This window comes from Pleurodeles waltl, unplaced genomic scaffold (genome assembly GCF_031143425.1).
Source record: "Pleurodeles waltl isolate 20211129_DDA unplaced genomic scaffold, aPleWal1.hap1.20221129 scaffold_86, whole genome shotgun sequence".
Taxonomy (NCBI): Eukaryota; Metazoa; Chordata; class Amphibia; order Caudata; family Salamandridae; genus Pleurodeles; species Pleurodeles waltl.
The window spans coordinates 1,574,963-1,592,817 of NW_027150400.1; the positions used below are offsets into that span (position 1 = coordinate 1,574,963).

General features: G+C 48.7%; 5 non-coding genes across 5 annotated transcripts; all 5 read left to right on the top strand.

Moving 5' to 3' along the window:
* Positions 1 to 2,445: 2,445 nt before the first annotated feature.
* Positions 2,446 to 2,517, top strand: TRNAE-CUC (transfer RNA glutamic acid (anticodon CUC)). The gene has a single exon. It is a non-coding gene; the product is annotated as a tRNA-Glu (tRNA).
* Positions 2,518 to 5,631: 3,114 nt separating this feature from the next.
* Positions 5,632 to 5,703, top strand: TRNAE-CUC (transfer RNA glutamic acid (anticodon CUC)). Its single transcript has one exon. It is a non-coding gene; the product is annotated as a tRNA-Glu (tRNA).
* Positions 5,704 to 8,806: 3,103 nt separating this feature from the next.
* On the top strand, positions 8,807 to 8,878 carry TRNAE-CUC (transfer RNA glutamic acid (anticodon CUC)). The gene has a single exon. It is a non-coding gene; the product is annotated as a tRNA-Glu (tRNA).
* A 3,115-nt stretch (positions 8,879 to 11,993) lies between these two features.
* On the top strand, positions 11,994 to 12,065 carry TRNAE-CUC (transfer RNA glutamic acid (anticodon CUC)). The gene has a single exon. It is a non-coding gene; the product is annotated as a tRNA-Glu (tRNA).
* A 3,115-nt stretch (positions 12,066 to 15,180) lies between these two features.
* Positions 15,181 to 15,252, top strand: TRNAE-CUC (transfer RNA glutamic acid (anticodon CUC)). The gene has a single exon. It is a non-coding gene; the product is annotated as a tRNA-Glu (tRNA).
* The last annotated feature ends 2,603 nt before the right edge of the window (positions 15,253 to 17,855 follow it).

Genomic DNA, 17,855 nt, shown 5'->3' on the forward strand with positions numbered 1-17,855 from the left:
CGTGCCACACGCTGACCTTGACGGCAAGCGCTCGCATGGATGTCACCTAGGGGTCACCAGGGGTCGCAAGGGGCAAGCCAGATGTCGCAGCGGGCCCCTCCCCCATATGGCCTCTGACAGCGGGCCCCTACCTCAGTTGGCGCCAGTCAGAACGCCACTCCTTCTTTAAGGTGGCAGCTGTCCCTTCAGGAGACCTCAGATAGGATAGCCTGGGCCGAGCCACACACTGACCTTGCTGACCTCGACAGTAGGCACTTACATGGATGTCATTTAGGGTTCTCCAGGGGTTGCATGGGGCAAGCCAGGAGTTGCAGCGGGTCCCTGCCCCATAAGGCCTCTGACAGTGGGCCCCTGCCTCAGGTGACTTCAGTCAGAAGGCCACTCCTTCATTAAGGGAGCAGCTGTCTCTCCCGGAGTCCTCAAATAGGAAAGCCTTGGCCACATCACACACTGACCTCAACGGCATGACAATTTCATGGCGATGCAAAACTGCCACTCAGGGCCGGGTTTAGGGAGGTGCGAGCAGTGCGGCCGCACCGGGTGCTGACCAGGATTGGAGTTGCTGACCTCGGGGGGCGCTGTGTTTAGCAATAACTTACGAAACTTGCGATTTAAAAGCTCATGCTGGAAAGTTCCTTGTGTGTCCAAACTACAGAAAGCAAATAAAATGCCAAGATACCTCTTGTGATTACCGTTCCTGCTAGGGAGAGAGTTGGTGGTTTTGTCCAGAGGCACCTTTGACTAGATATAAAATAGCGTAGAGGGTTCATGTGCCTGACGCAAAGAACAGAACCATATCTAATGTGGAGAGCTGTCTGGATAGTCAAGCAGCTATCCAGCTCTTTAAAACAAATCTAATCTATGTGAGAGGGGCTATGGATAGATGAGGGGCACATTTGGCAGGTGGCAGTGAGTGAATCCGAGTAGGTGGTGATGGAGTGAAGGGGGTTGGGGGGGTGCCAAAAAAGACTGTCTTCCAGCCACCAGGGCTACAGCCGGCCCTGCTGCTAGCAGGCAAAAATCTGGGCTCTCTCTGGCAGGAAGATTAATGAGAAGAGTTGTGTTGCCATTTTGATTGTTGCCTGAAATCTGTAAAGGGAAGGAACTCTGCAGCAGGTTGTATTAAATGTTAAGTTGAGACTAAGCAGAGCGCCCCCCCCCCCTGAGGTGGGTGCCCCCGTGCATGTGAGCGAGCAGTGCGAGTGCAACAGTTGCAGCATCCTTTAGCCAGCTCTGCCCCCCGTGTGGGTGGGAAGGAAGTGAGAAATGGAAAAACTCAGACGCTTGGCACAGAGAGGGCGGGTTTGACAGAAGAAGGAGCTGCTCAGCACACACAAAAATATCTCTTCCTACTTAGTATAGTGGAGAGTGTCCCTGCCTGGGACCTGGGAGACTGGGGTTCAATTCCCCAACTGGGAAACTGCCTCTTCTTTTAAAGGCTTAAACCTACATTTTCAGAGCACCATCAATCAATATTTACTTCAAATACCGTTTACAATCTCACACTCATACTACAGAGTACGCCCATTTTTCTTTCATCCACACACCTCCTCCAAATCGAAACATTTATTCATGCCATCAAGTACCTTTCAAAATCTAGCACCCACAATTTGGACCTAAGACTCTTTTTCACAACCATTTCTCCCTTTTCATTTAAACTTCCTGCCTACTTCCTTGAAAAAGGAAAGGTGGAATCAAGGATTTTTCATGAGATAAAAAGGAAAGTACTGCATGATAAAAAAAATGCATTTAAGCTATTTTGTTTTCTCACACTAAGTAAATGAAATGTTGGGGCACACTCTGAAGGAGGAATTGTTTTATAGGAAGGTGAAACCTTTTATCTTTAGATAAAGTGTGAAGTTGTATAATTTACAGACACACTGAGAAAGGAAAACAAGCAGTGACCCGGATGTGCCCACCCACTAATCTCATCAGAGCTTTTCTAGTTCCGATGTTCTTCCATGACTATCGACAGCAGGTCATGTGTTACACTGCATTGTGGGACTCGTAGTTCTATACACAGCATTGTAAAAGAGGAGTGCAGGTCCCAGCACCTTAAGTAAAAGCCTGCACATGTAGAGCTGGAGATGCCTGCGTTGACCTGGGAAAGCTAAGAGCTGCCCTCCTATCGGGGCTCTGAGAAGAAGCACTGATCGTCCCTTTAATTGTACTTCTGAATTTTCCTGCTAGTTAAGTGTGTAAGTGCTATTACTGCTGAAGGATGGGATGTCTTATGAGGGTGTGCTAGGTCTTGGAGAGCTGTAAAGTGTGAAGAGTTGTGAGTGCATTTGAGGTGCAGTCAATTTCTTTCTTCATGCTGTGCCTGAAAATGGTGAGTCCTTGCATGTCTGCTTTAATTTTCCTGTAATAGGAAATGGGATCCTGAGTAGCCTGCTGACCAGTTCTTGTTTCTATATTGGGTGGTGGTGGACAACCTGTGCCTGCTCCCTGGTGGTCTAGTGGTTAGGATTCGGCGCTCTCACCGCCGCGTCCCGGGTTCGATTCCCGGTCAGGGAACGCGAAGTTCCTTACACTTTTTACTTCTACACTTACATTTCTTATAGGAAACCTTGCATTTTACACTTTTCATGGATTCAAACACATTAGGAAACCTTTCAATTACAAATGCTTCATTACCACTAGTTCTTCTTTAATTGACTTTTCTCACAATATCACACAGCTTTCTCACAGCTCTTTTTTTCACTCCAAATAACATCTGAAAGCACTCCATCTTGCTGTGATCAGCTGAGAGCTCCAGAGCTCCAGAGCTCTTGCTTGTCCACATAGTGACTGCAAGATGTCTCCAGGGGGCACATTTCCCTGCTGCACCAGGAATACCCTTTGTAAGTGTCAGCGCAGTGTGTATAAGATTGGGGTTGCCTCCTTTCTTAGAACCTGAATTTCACAGCTTTTCTCAATATTTTTACCAGCCTGGAATTAAACGTACAGACGAGGTGGTTCAAAAAACACAGCCAGGTGGCAGCCCTACTAAAGAGGAAGTCCTGCCCCAGGACAGCACAGACCAAACCTTCTGCCTTCTGGCTGGACTTAAAATGTCCCTTTAGCCCCTGCCCCATAAGGCCTCTGACGGCGGGCACCTGCCTCAGGTGACTTCGGTCAGAAGGCCACTCCTTACTTCAGGCGCCAGCTGTCCCTTCAGGAGCCTCAGGGGAGGATAGCCTTGGCCGTGCCACACGCTGACCTTGACGGCAAGCGCTCGCATGGATGTCACCTAGGGGTCACCAGGGGTCGCAAGGGGCAAGCCAGATGTCGCAGCGGGCCCCTCCCCCATATGGCCTCTGACAGCGGGCCCCTACCTCAGTTGGCGCCAGTCAGAACGCCACTCCTTCTTTAAGGTGGCAGCTGTCCCTTCAGGAGACCTCAGATAGGATAGCCTGGGCCGAGCCACACACTGACCTTGCTGACCTCGACAGTAGGCACTTACATGGATGTCATTTAGGGTTCTCCAGGGGTTGCATGGGGCAAGCCAGGAGTTGCAGCGGGTCCCTGCCCCATAAGGCCTCTGACAGTGGGCCCCTGCCTCAGGTGACTTCAGTCAGAAGGCCACTCCTTCATTAAGGGAGCAGCTGTCTCTCCCGGAGTCCTCAAATAGGAAAGCCTTGGCCACATCACACACTGACCTCAACGGCATGACAATTTCATGGCGATGCAAAACTGCCACTCAGGGCCGGGTTTAGGGAGGTGCGAGCAGTGCGGCCGCACCGGGTGCTGACCAGGATTGGAGTTGCTGACCTCGGGGGGCGCTGTGTTTAGCAATAACTTACGAAACTTGCGATTTAAAAGCTCATGCTGGAAAGTTCCTTGTGTGTCCAAACTACAGAAAGCAAATAAAATGCCAAGATACCTCTTGTGATTACCGTTCCTGCTAGGGAGAGAGTTGGTGGTTTTGTCCAGAGGCACCTTTGACTAGATATAAAATAGCGTAGAGGGTTCATGTGCCTGACGCAAAGAACAGAACCATATCTAATGTGGAGAGCTGTCTGGATAGTCAAGCAGCTATCCAGCTCTTTAAAACAAATCTAATCTATGTGAGAGGGGCTATGGATAGATGAGGGGCACATTTGGCAGGTGGCAGTGAGTGAATCCGAGTAGGTGGTGATGGAGTGAAGGGGGTTGGGGGGGTGCCAAAAAAGACTGTCTTCCAGCCACCAGGGCTACAGCCGGCCCTGCTGCTAGCAGGCAAAAATCTGGGCTCTCTCTGGCAGGAAGATTAATGAGAAGAGTTGTGTTGCCATTTTGATTGTTGCCTGAAATCTGTAAAGGGAAGGAACTCTGCAGCAGGTTGTATTAAATGTTAAGTTGAGACTAAGCAGAGCGCCCCCCCCCCCTGAGGTGGGTGCCCCCGTGCATGTGAGCGAGCAGTGCGAGTGCAACAGTTGCAGCATCCTTTAGCCAGCTCTGCCCCCCGTGTGGGTGGGAAGGAAGTGAGAAATGGAAAAACTCAGACGCTTGGCACAGAGAGGGCGGGTTTGACAGAAGAAGGAGCTGCTCAGCACACACAAAAATATCTCTTCCTACTTAGTATAGTGGAGAGTGGCCCTGCCTGGGACCTGGGAGACTGGGGTTCAATTCCCCAACTGGGAAACTGCCTCTTCTTTTAAAGGCTTAAACCTACATTTTCAGAGCACCAGCAATCAATATTTACTTCAAATACCGTTTACAATCTCACACTCATACTACAGAGTACGCCCATTTTTCTTTCATCCACACACCTCCTCCAAATCGAAACATTTATTCATGCCATCAAGTACCTTTCAAAATCTAGCACCCACAATTTGGACCTAAGACTCTTTTTCACAACCATTTCTCCCTTTTCATTTAAACTTCCTGCCTACTTCCTTGAAAAAGGAAAGGTGGAATCAAGGATTTTTCATGAGATAAAAAGGAAAGTACTGCATGATAAAAAAAATGCATTTAAGCTATTTTGTTTTCTCACACTAAGTAAATGAAATGTTGGGGCACACTCTGAAGGAGGAATTGTTTTATAGGAAGGTGAAACCTTTTATCTTTAGATAAAGTGTGAAGTTGTATAATTTACAGACACACTGAGAAAGGAAAACAAGCAGTGACCCGGATGTGCCCACCCACTAATCTCATCAGAGCTTTTCTAGTTCCGAGGTTCTTCCATGACTATCGACAGCAGGTCATGTGTTACACTGCATTGTGGGACTCGTAGTTCTATACACAGCATTGTAAAAGAGGAGTGCAGGTCCCAGCACCTTAAGTAAAAGCCTGCACATGTAGAGCTGGAGATGCCTGCGTTGACCTGGGAAAGCTAAGAGCTGCCCTCCTATCGGGGCTCTGAGAAGAAGCACTGATCGTCCCTTTAATTGTACTTCTGAATTTTCCTGCTAGTTAAGTGTGTAAGTGCTATTACTGCTGAAGGATGGGATGTCTTATGAGGGTGTGCTAGGTCTTGGAGAGCTGTAAAGTGTGAAGAGTTGTGAGTGCATTTGAGGTGCAGTCAATTTCTTTCTTCATGCTGTGCCTGAAAATGGTGTGTCCTTGCATGTCTGCTTTAATTTTCCTGTAATAGGAAATGGGATCCTGAGTAGCCTGCTGACCAGTTCTTGTTTCTATATTGGGTGGTGGTGGACGACCTGTGCCTGCTCCCTGGTGGTCTAGTGGTTAGGATTCGGCGCTCTCACCGCCGCGGCCCGGGTTCGATTCCCGGTCAGGGAACTCGAAGTTCCTTACACTTTTTACTTCTACACTTACATTTCTTATAGGAAACCTTTCATTTTACACTTTTCATGGATTCAAACACATTAGGAAACCTTTCAATTACAAATGCTTCATTACCACTAGTTCTTCTTTAATTGACTTTTCTCACAATATCACACAGCTTTCTCACAGCTCTTTTTTTCACTCCAAATAACATCTGAAAGCACTCCATCTTGCTGTGATCAGCTGAGAGCTCCAGAGCTCTTGCTTGTCCACATAGTGACTGCAAGATGTCTCCAGGGGGCACATTTCCCTGCTGCACCAGGAATACCCTTTGTAAGTGTCAGCGCAGTGTGTATAAGATTGGGGTTGCCTCCTTTCTTAGAACCTGAATTTCACAGCTTTTCTCAATATTTTTACCAGCCTGGAATTAAACGTACAGACGAGGTGGTTCAAAAAACACAGCCAGGTGGCAGCCCTACTAAGGAGGAAGTCCTGCCCCAGGACAGCACAGACCAAACCTTCTGCCTTCTGGCTGGACTTAAAATGTCCCTTTAGCCCCTGCCCCATAAGGCCTCTGACGGCGGGCACCTGCCTCAGGTGACTTCGGTCAGAAGGCCACTCCTTACTTCAGGCGCCAGCTGTCCCTTCAGGAGCCTCAGGGGAGGATAGCCTTGGCCGCGCCACACGCTAACCTTCACGGCAAGCGCTCGCATGGATGTCACCTAGGGGTCACCAGGGGTCGCAAGGGGCAAGCCAGATGTCGCAGCGGGCCCCTCCCCCATATGGCCTCTGACAGCGGGCCCCTACCTCAGTTGGCGCCAGTCAGAACGCCACTCCTTCTTTAAGGTGGCAGCTGTCCCTTCAGGAGACCTCAGATAGGATAGCCTGGGCGAGCCACACACTGACCTTGCTGACCTCGACAGTAGGCACTTACATGGATGTCATTTAGGGTTCTCCAGGGGTTGCATGGGGCAAGCCAGGAGTTGCAGCGGGTCCCTGCCCCATAAGGCCTCTGACAGTGGGCCCCTGCCTCAGGTGACTTCAGTCAGAAGGCCACTCCTTCATTAAGGGAGCAGCTGTCTCTCCCGGAGTCCTCAAATAGGATAGCCTTGGCCACGTCACACACTGACCTCAACGGCATGACAATTTCATGGCGATGCAAAACTGCCACTCAGGGCCGTGTTTAGGGATGTGCGAGCAGTGCGGCCGCACCGGGTGCTGACCAGGATTGGAGTTGCTGACCTCGGGGGGCGCTGTGTTTAGCAATAACTTACGAAACTTGCGATTTAAAAGCTCATGCTGGAAAGTTCCTTGTGTGTCCAAACTACAGAAAGCAAATAAAATGCCAAGATACCTCTTGTGATTACCGTTCCTGCTAGGGAGAGAGTTGGTGGTTTTGTCCAGAGGCAGCTTTGACTAGATATAAAATAGCGTAGAGGGTTCATGTGCCTGACGCAAAGAACAGAACCATATCTAATGTGGAGAGCTGTCTGGATAGTCAAGCAGCTATCCAGCTCTTTAAAACAAATCTAATCTATGTGAGAGGGGCTATGGATAGATGAGGGGCACATTTGGCGGGTGGCAGTGAGTGAATCCGAGTAGGTGGTGATGGAGTGAAGGGGGTTGGGGGGTGCCAAAAAAGACTGTCTTCCAGCCACCAGGGCTACAGCCGGCCCTGCTGCTAGCAGGCAAAAATCTGAGCTCTCTCTGGCAGGAAGATTAATGAGAAGAGTTGTGTTGCCATTTTGATTGTTGCCTGAAATCTGTAAAGGGAAGGAACTCTGCAGCAGGTTGTATTAAATGTTAAGTTGAGACTAAGCAGAGCGCCCCCCCCCTGAGGTGGGTGCCCCCGTGCATGTGAGCGAGCAGTGCGAGTGCAACAGTTGCAGCATCCTTAAGCCAGCTCTGCCCCCCCGTGTGGCTGGGAAGGAAGTGAGAAATGGAAAAACTCAGACGCTTGGCACAGAGAGGGCGGGTTGGACAGAAGAAGGAGCTGCTCAGCACGCACAAAAATATCTCTTCCTACTTAGTATAGTGGAGAGTGTCCCTGCCTGGGACCTGGGAGACTTGGGTTCAATTCCCCAACTGGGAAACTGCCTCTTCTTTTAAAGGGTTAAACCTACATTTTCAGAGCACCAGCAATCAATATTTACTTCAAATACCGTTTACAATCTCACACTCATACTACAGAGTACGCCCATTTTTCTTTCATCCACACACCTCCTCCAAATCGAAACATTTATTCATGCCATCAAGTACCTTTCAAAATCTAGCACCCACAATTTGGACCTAAGACTCTTTTTCACAACCATTTCTCCCTTTTCATTTAAACTTCCTGCCTACTTCCTTGAAAAAGGAAAGGTGGAATCAAGGATTTTTCATGAGATAAAAAGGAAAGTACTGCATGATAAAAAAAATGCATTTAAGCTATTTTGTTTTCTCACACTAAGTAAATGAAATGTTGGGGCACACTCTGAAGGAGGAATTGTTTTAGAGGAAGGTGAAACCTTTTATCTTTAGATAAAGTGTAAAGTTGTATAATTTACAGACACACTGAGAAAGGAAAACAAGCAGTGACCCGGACGTGCCCACCCACTAATCTCATCAGAGCTTTTCTAGTTCCGAGGTTCTTCCATGACTATCGACAGCAGGTCATGTGTTACACTGCATTGTGGCACTCGTAGTTCTATACACAGCATTGTAAAAGAGGAGTGCAGGTCCCAGCACCTTAAGTAAAAGCCTGCACATGTAGAGCTGGAGATGCCTGCGTTGACCTGGGAAAGCTAAGAGCTGCCCTCCTATCGGGGCTCTGAGAAGAAGCACTGATCGTCCCTTTAATTGTACTTCTGAATTTTCCTGCTAGTTAAGTGTGTAAGTGCTATTACTGCTGAAGGATGGGATGTCTTATGAGGGTGTGCTAGGTCTTGGAGAGCTGTAAAGTGTGAAGAGTTGTGAGTGCATTTGAGGTGCAGTCAATTTCTTTCTTCATGCTGTGCCTGAAAATGGTGTGTCCTTGCATGTCTGCTTTAATTTTCCTGTAATAGGAAATGGGATCCTGAGTAGCCTGCTGACCAGTTCTTGTTTCTATATTGGGTGGTGGTGGATGACCTGTGCCTGCTCCCTGGTGGTCTAGTGGTTAGGATTCGGCGCTCTCACCGCCGCGGCCCGGGTTCGATTCCCGGTCAGGGAACTCGAAGTTCCTTACACTTTTTACTTCTACACTTACATTTCTTATAGGAAACCTTTCATTTTACACTTTTCATGGATTCAAACACATTAGGAAACCTTTCAATTACAAATGCTTCATTACCACTAGTTCTTCTTTAATTGACTTTTCTCACAATATCACACAGCTTTCTCACAGCTCTTTTTTTCACTCCAAATAACATCTGAAAGCACTCCATCTTGCTGTGATCAGCTGAGAGCTCCAGAGCTCTTGCTTGTCCACATAGTGACTGCAAGATGTCTCCAGGGGGCACATTTCCCTGCTGCACCAGGAATACCCTTTGTAAGTGTCAGCGCAGTGTGTATAAGATTGGGGTTGCCTCCTTTCTTAGAACCTGAATTTCACAGCTTTTCTCAATATTTTTACCAGCCTGGAATTAAACGTACAGACGAGGTAGTTCAAAAAACACAGCCAGGTGGCAGCCCTACTAAGGAGGAAGTCCTGCCCCAGGACAGCACAGACCAAACCTTCTGCCTTCTGGCTGGACTTAAAATGTCCCTTTAGCCCCTGCCCCATAAGGCCTCTGACGGCGGGCACCTGCCTCAGGTGACTTCGGTCAGAAGGCCACTCCTTACTTCAGGCGCCAGCTGTCCCTTCAGGAGCCTCAGGGGAGGATAGCCTTGGCCGGGCCACACGCTGACCTTGACGGCAAGCGCTCGCATGGATGTCACCTAGGGGTCACCAGGGGTCGCAAGGGGCAAGCCAGATGTCGCAGCGGGCCCCTCCCCCATATGGCCTCTGACAGCGGGCCCCTTCCTCAGTTGGCGCCAGTCAGAACGCCACTCCTTCTTTAAGGTGGCAGCTGTCCCTTCAGGAGACCTCAGATAGGATAGCCTGGGCCGAGCCACACACTGACCTTGCTGACCTCGACAGTAGGCACTTACATGGATGTCATTTAGGGTTCTCCAGGGGTTGCATGGGGCAAGCCAGGAGTTGCAGCGGGTCCCTGCCCCATAAGGCCTCTGACAGTGGGCCCCTGCCTCAGGTGACTTCAGTCAGAAGGCCACTCCTTCATTAAGGGAGCAGCTGTCTCTCCCGGAGTCCTCAAATAGGATAGCCTTGGCCACGTCACACACTGACCTCAACGGCATGACAATTTCATGGCGATGCAAAACTGCCACTCAGGGCCGGGTTTAGGGAGGTGCGAGCAGTGCGGCCGCACCGGGTGCTGACCAGGATTGGAGTTGCTGACCTCGGGGGGCGCTGTGTTTAGCAATAACTTACGAAACTTGCGATTTAAAAGCTCATGCTGGAAAGTTCCTTGTGTGTCCAAACTACAGAAAGCAAATAAAATGCCAAGATACCTCTTGTGATTACCGTTCCTGCTAGGGAGAGAGTTGGTGGTTTTGTCCAGAGGCAGCTTTGACTAGATATAAAATAGCGTAGAGGGTTCATGTGCCTGACGCAAAGAACAGAACCATATCTAATGTGGAGAGCTGTCTGGATAGTCAAGCAGCTATCCAGCTCTTTAAAACAAATCTAATCTATGTGAGAGGGGCTATGGATAGATGAGGGGCACATTTGGCGGGTGGCAGTGAGTGAATCCGAGTAGGTGGTGATGGAGTGAAGGGGGTTGGGGGGTGCCAAAAAAGACTGTCTTCCAGCCACCAGGGCTACAGCCGGCCCTGCTGCTAGCAGGCAAAAATCTGAGCTCTCTCTGGCAGGAAGATTAATGAGAAGAGTTGTGTTGCCATTTTGATTGTTGCCTGAAATCTGTAAAGGGAAGGAACTCTGCAGCAGGTTGTATTAAATGTTAAGTTGAGACTAAGCAGAGCGCCCCCCCCCCCCCCCCCCCCTGAGGTGGGTGCCCCCGTGCATGTGAGCGAGCAGTGCGAGTGCAACAGTTGCAGCATCCTTAAGCCAGCTCTGCCCCCCCGTGTGGGTGGGAAGGAAGTGAGAAATGGAAAAACTCAGACGCTTGGCACAGAGACGGCGGGTTGGACAGAAGAAGGAGCTGCTCAGCACGCACAAAAATATCTCTTCCTACTTAGTATAGTGGAGAGTGTCCCTGCCTGGGACCTGGGAGCCTGGGGTTCAATTCCCCAACTGGGAAACTGCCTCTTCTTTTAAAGGCTTAAACCTACATTTTCAGAGCACCAGCAATCAATATTTACTTCAAATACCGTTTACAATCTCACACTCATACTACAGAGTACGCCCATTTTTCTTTCATCCACACACCTCCTCCAAATCGAAACATTTATTCATGCCATCAAGTACCTTTCAAAATCTAGCACCCACAATTTGGACCTAAGACTCTTTTTCACAACCATTTCTCCCTTTTCATTTAAACTTCCTGCCTACTTCCTTGAAAAAGGAAAGGTGGAATCAAGGATTTTTCATGAGATAAAAAGGAAAGTACTGCATGATAAAAAAAATGCATTTAAGCTATTTTGTTTTCTCACACTAAGTAAATGAAATGTTGGGGCACACTCTGAAGGAGGAATTGTTTTAGAGGAAGGTGAAACCTTTTATCTTTAGATAAAGTGTAAAGTTGTATAATTTACAGACACACTGAGAAAGGAAAACAAGCAGTGACCCGGACGTGCCCACCCACTAATCTCATCAGAGCTTTTCTAGTTCCGAGGTTCTTCCATGACTATCGACAGCAGGTCATGTGTTACACTGCATTGTGGGACTCGTAGTTCTATACACAGCATTGTAAAAGAGGAGTGCAGGTCCCAGCACCTTAAGTAAAAGCCTGCACATGTAGAGCTGGAGATGCCTGCGTTGACCTGGGAAAGCTAAGAGCTGCCCTCCTATCGGGGCTCTGAGAAGAAGCACTGATCGTCCCTTTAATTGTACTTCTGAATTTTCCTGCTAGTTAAGTGTGTAAGTGCTATTACTGCTGAAGGATGGGATGTCTTATGAGGGTGTGCTAGGTCTTGGAGAGCTGTAAAGTGTGAAGAGTTGTGAGTGCATTTGAGGTGCAGTCAATTTCTTTCTTCATGCTGTGCCTGAAAATGGTGTGTCCTTGCATGTCTGCTTTAATTTTCCTGTAATAGGAAATGGGATCCTGAGTAGCCTGCTGACCAGTTCTTGTTTCTATATTGGGTGGTGGTGGACGACCTGTGCCTGCTCCCTGGTGGTCTAGTGGTTAGGATTCGGCGCTCTCACCGCCGCGGCCCGGGTTCGATTCCCGGTCAGGGAACGCGAAGTTCCTTACACTTTTTACTTCTACACTTACATTTCTTATAGGAAACCTTTCATTTTACACTTTTCATGGATTCAAACACATTAGGAAACCTTTCAATTACAAATGCTTCATTACCACTAGTTCTTCTTTAATTGACTTTTCTCACAATATCACACAGCTTTCTCACAGCTCTTTTTTTCACTCCAAATAACATCTGAAAGCACTCCATCTTGCTGTGATCAGCTGAGAGCTCCAGAGCTCCAGAGCTCTTGCTTGTCCACATAGTGACTGCAAGATGTCTCCAGGGGTCACATTTCCCTGCTGCACCAGGAATACCCTTTGTAAGTGTCAGCGCAGTGTGTATAAGATTGGGGTTGCCTCCTTTCTTAGAACCTGAATTTCACAGCTTTTCTCAATATTTTTACCAGCCTGGAATTAAACGTACAGACGAGGTAGTTCAAAAAACACAGCCAGGTGGCAGCCCTACTAAGGAGGAAGTCCTGCCCCAGGACAGCACAGACCAAACCTTCTGCCTTCTGGCTGGACTTAAAATGTCCCTTTAGCCCCTGCCCCATAAGGCCTCTGACGGCGGGCACCTGCCTTAGGTGACTTCGGTCAGAAGGCCACTCCTTACTTCAGGCGCCAGCTGTCCCTTCAGGAGCCTCAGGGGAGGATAGCCTTGGCCGCGCCACACGCTAACCTTCACGGCAAGCGCTCGCATGGATGTCACCTAGGGGTCACCAGGGGTCGCAAGGGGCAAGCCAGATGTCGCAGCGGGCCCCTCCCCCATATGGCCTCTGACAGCGGGCCCCTACCTCAGTTGGCGCCAGTCAGAACGCCACTCCTTCTTTAAGGTGGCAGCTGTCCCTTCAGGAGACCTCAGATAGGATAGCCTGGGCCGAGCCACACACTGACCTTGCTGACCTCGACAGTAGGCACTTACATGGATGTCATTTAGGGTTCTGCAGGGGTTGCATGGGGCAAGCCAGGAGTTGCAGCGGGTCCCTGCCCCATAAGGCCTCTGACAGTGGGCCCCTGCCTCAGGTGACTTCAGTCAGAAGGCCACTCCTTCATTAAGGGAGCAGCTGTCTCTCCCGGAGTCCTCAAATAGGATAGCCTTGGCCACGTCACACACTGACCTCAACGGCATGACAATTTCATGGCGATGCAAAACTGCCACTCAGGGCCGGGTTTAGGGAGGTGCGAGCAGTGCGGCCGCACCGGGTGCTGACCAGGATTGGAGTTGCTGACCTCGGGGGGCGCTGTGTTTAGCAATAACTTACGAAACTTGCGATTTAAAAGCTCATGCTGGAAAGTTCCTTGTGTGTCCAAACTACAGAAAGCAAATAAAATGCCAAGATACCTCTTGTGATTACCGTTCCTGCTAGGGAGAGAGTTGGTGGTTTTGTCCAGAGGCAGCTTTGACTAGATATAAAATAGCGTAGAGGGTTCATGTGCCTGACGCAAAGAACAGAACCATATCTAATGTGGAGAGCTGTCTGGATAGTCAAGCAGCTATCCAGCTCTTTAAAACAAATCTAATCTATGTGAGAGGGGCTATGGATAGATGAGGGGCACATTTGGCGGGTGGCAGTGAGTGAATCCGAGTAGGTGGTGATGGAGTGAAGGGGGTTGGGGGGTGCCAAAAAAGACTGTCTTCCAGCCACCAGGGCTACAGCCGGCCCTGCTGCTAGCAGGCAAAAATCTGAGCTCTCTCTGGCAGGAAGATTAATGAGAAGAGTTGTGTTGCCATTTTGATTGTTGCCTGAAATCTGTAAAGGGAAGGAACTCTGCAGCAGGTTGTATTAAATGTTAAGTTGAGACTAAGCAGAGCGCCCCCCCCCCCCCTGAGGTGGGTGCCCCCGTGCATGTGAGCGAGCAGTGCGAGTGCAACAGTTGCAGCATCCTTAAGCCAGCTCTGCCCCCCGTGTGGGTGGGAAGGAAGTGAGAAATGGAAAAACTCAGACGCTTGGCACAGAGAGGGCGGGTTGGACAGAAGAAGGAGCTGCTCAGCACGCACAAAAATATCTCTTCCTACTTAGTATAGTGGAGAGTGTCCATGCCTGGGACCTGGGAGACTGGGGTTCAATTCCCCAACTGGGAAACTGCCTCTTCTTTTAAAGGCTTAAACCTACATTTTCAGAGCACCAGCAATCAATATTTACTTCAAATACCGTTTACAATCTCACACTCATACTACAGAGTACGCCCATTTTTCTTTCATCCACACACCTCCTCCAAATCGAAACATTTATTCATGCCATCAAGTACCTTTCAAAATCTAGCACCCACAATTTGGACCTAAGACTCTTTTTCACAACCATTTCTCCCTTTTCATTTAAACTTCCTGCCTACTTCCTTGAAAAAGGAAAGGTGGAATCAAGGATTTTTCATGAGATAAAAAGGAAAGTACTGCATGATAAAAAAAATGCATTTAAGCTATTTTGTTTTCTCACACTAAGTAAATGAAATGTTGGGGCACACTCTGAAGGAGGAATTGTTTTATAGGAAGGTGAAACCTTTTATCTTTAGATAAAGTGTAAAGTTGTATAATTTACAGACACACTGAGAAAGGAAAACAAGCAGTGACCCGGACGTGCCCACCCACTAATCTCATCAGAGCTTTTCTAGTTCCGAGGTTCTTCCATGACTATCGACAGCAGGTCATGTGTTACACTGCATTGTGGGACTCGTAGTTCTATACACAGCATTGTAAAAGAGGAGTGCAGGTCCCAGCACCTTAAGTAAAAGCCTGCACATGTAGAGCTGGAGATGCCTGCGTTGACCTGGGAAAGCTAAGAGCTGCCCTCCTATCGGGGCTCTGAGAAGAAGCACTGATCGTCCCTTTAATTGTACTTCTGAATTTTCCTGCTAGTTAAGTGTGTAAGTGCTATTACTGCTGAAGGATGGGATGTCTTATGAGGGTGTGCTAGGTCTTGGAGAGCTGTAAAGTGTGAAGAGTTGTGAGTGCATTTGAGGTGCAGTCAATTTCTTTCTTCATGCTGTGCCTGAAAATGGTGTGTCCTTGCATGTCTGCTTTAATTTTCCTGTAATAGGAAATGGGATCCTGAGTAGCCTGCTGACCAGTTCTTGTTTCTATATTGGGTGGTGGTGGACAACCTGTGCCTGCTCCCTGGTGGTGTAGTGGTTAGGATTCGGCGCTCTCACCGCCACGGCCCGGGTTCAATTCCCGGTCAGGGAACGCGAAGTTCCTTACACTTTTTACTTCTACACTTACATTTCTTATAGGAAACCTTTCATTTTACACTTTTCATGGATTCAAACACATTAGGAAACCTTTCAATTACAAATGCTTCATTACCACTAGTTCTTCTTTAATTGACTTTTCTCACAATATCACACAGCTTTCTCACAGCTCTTTTTTTCACTCCAAATAACATCTGAAAGCACTCCATCTTGCTGTGATCAGCTGAGAGCTCCAGAGCTCTTGCTTGTCCACATAGTGACTGCAAGATGTCTCCAGGGGGCACATTTCCCTGCTGCACCAGGAATACCCTTTGTAAGTGTCAGCGCAGTGTGTATAAGATTGGGGTTGCCTCCTTTCTTAGAACCTGAATTTCACAGCTTTTCTCAATATTTTTACCAGCCTGGAATTAAACGTACAGACGAGGTGGTTCAAAAAAACACAGCCAGGTGGCAGCCCTACTAAGGAGGAAGTCCTGCCCCAGGACAGCACAGACCAAACCTTCTGCCTTCTGGCTGGACTTAAAATGTCCCTTTAGCCCCTGCCCCATAAGGCCTCTGACGGCGGGCACCTGCCTCAGGTGACTTCGGTCAGAAGGCCACTCCTTACTTCAGGCGCCAGCTGTCCCTTCAGGAGCCTCAGGGGAGGATAGCCTTGGCCGTGCCACACGCTGACCTTGACGGCAAGCGCTCGCATGGATGTCACCTAGGGGTCACCAGGGGTCGCAAGGGGCAAGCCAGATGTCGCAGCGGGCCCCTCCCCCATATGGCCTCTGACAGCGGGCCCCTACCTCAGTTGGCGCCAGTCAGAACGCCACTCCTTCTTTAATGTGGCAGCTGTCCCTTCAGGAGACCTCAGATAGGATAGCCTGGGCCGAGCCACACACTGACCTTGCTGACCTCGACAGTAGGCACTTACATGGATGTCATTTAGGGTTCTCCAGGGGTTGCATGGGGCAAGCCAGGAGTTGCAGCGGGTCCCTGCCCCATAAGGCCTCTGACAGTGGGCCCCTGCCTCAGGTGACTTCAGTCAGAAGGCCACTCCTTCATTAAGGGAGCAGCTGTCTCTCCCGGAGTCCTCAAATAGGATAGCCTTGGCCACATCACACACTGACCTCAACGGCATGACAATTTCATGGCGATGCAAAACTGCCACTCAGGGCCGGGTTTAGGGAGGTGCGAGCAGTGCGGCCGCACCGGGTGCTGACCAGGATTGGAGTTGCTGACCTCGGGGGGCGCTGTGTTTAGCAATAACTTACGAAACTTGCGATTTAAAAGCTCATGCTGGAAAGTTCCTTGTGTGTCCAAACTACAGAAAGCAAATAAAATGCCAAGATACCTCTTGTGATTACCGTTCCTGCTAGGGAGAGAGTTTGTGGTTTTGTCCAGAGGCAGCTTTGACTAGATATAAAATAGCGTAGAGGGTTCATGTGCCTGACGCAAAGAACAGAACCATATCTAATGTGGACAGCTGTCTGGATAGTCAAGCAGCTATCCAGCTCTTTAAAACAAATCTAATCTATGTGAGAGGGGCTATGGATAGATGAGGGGCACATTTGGCGGGTGGCAGTGAGTGAATCCGAGTAGGTGGTGATGGAGTGAAGGGGGTTGGGGGGTGCCAAAAAAGACTGTCTTCCAGCCACCAGGGCTACAGCCGGCCCTGCTGCTAGCAGGCAAAAATCTGAGCTCTCTCTGGCAGGAAGATTAATGAGAAGAGTTGTGTTGCCATTTTGATTGTTGCCTGAAATCTGTAAAGGGAAGGAACTCTGCAGCAGGTTGTATTAAATGTTAAGTTGAGACTAAGCAGAGCGCCCCCCCCCCCCTGAGGTGGGTGCCCCCGTGCATGTGAGCGAGCAGTGCGAGTGCAACAGTTGCAGCATCCTTAAGCCAGCTCTGCCCCCCGTGTGGGTGGGAAGGAAGTGAGAAATGGAAAAACTCAGACGCTTGGCACAGAGAGGGCGGGTTGGACAGAAGAAGGAGCTGCTCAGCACGCACAAAAATATCTCTTCCTACTTAGTATAGTGGAGAGTGTCCATGCCTGGGACCTGGGAGACTGGGGTTCAATTCCCCAACTGGGAAACTGCCTCTTCTTTTAAAGGCTTAAACCTACATTTTCAGAGCACCAGCAATCAATATTTACTTCAAATACCGTTTACAATCTCACACTCATACTACAGAGTACGCCCATTTTTCTTTCATCCACACACCTCCTCCAAATCGAAACATTTATTCATGCCATCAAGTACCTTTCAAAATCTAGCACCCACAATTTGGACCTAAGACTCTTTTTCACAACCATTTCTCCCTTTTCATTTAAACTTCCTGCCTACTTCCTTGAAAAAGGAAAGGTGGAATCAAGGATTTTTCATGAGATAAAAAGGAAAGTACTGCATGATAAAAAAAATGCATTTAAGCTATTTTGTTTTCTCACACTAAGTAAATGAAATGTTGGGGCACACTCTGAAGGAGGAATTGTTTTATAGGAAGGTGAAACCTTTTATCTTTAGATAAAGTGTAAAGTTGTATAATTTACAGACACACTGAGAAAGGAAAACAAGCAGTGACCCGGACGTGCCCACCCACTAATCTCATCAGAGCTTT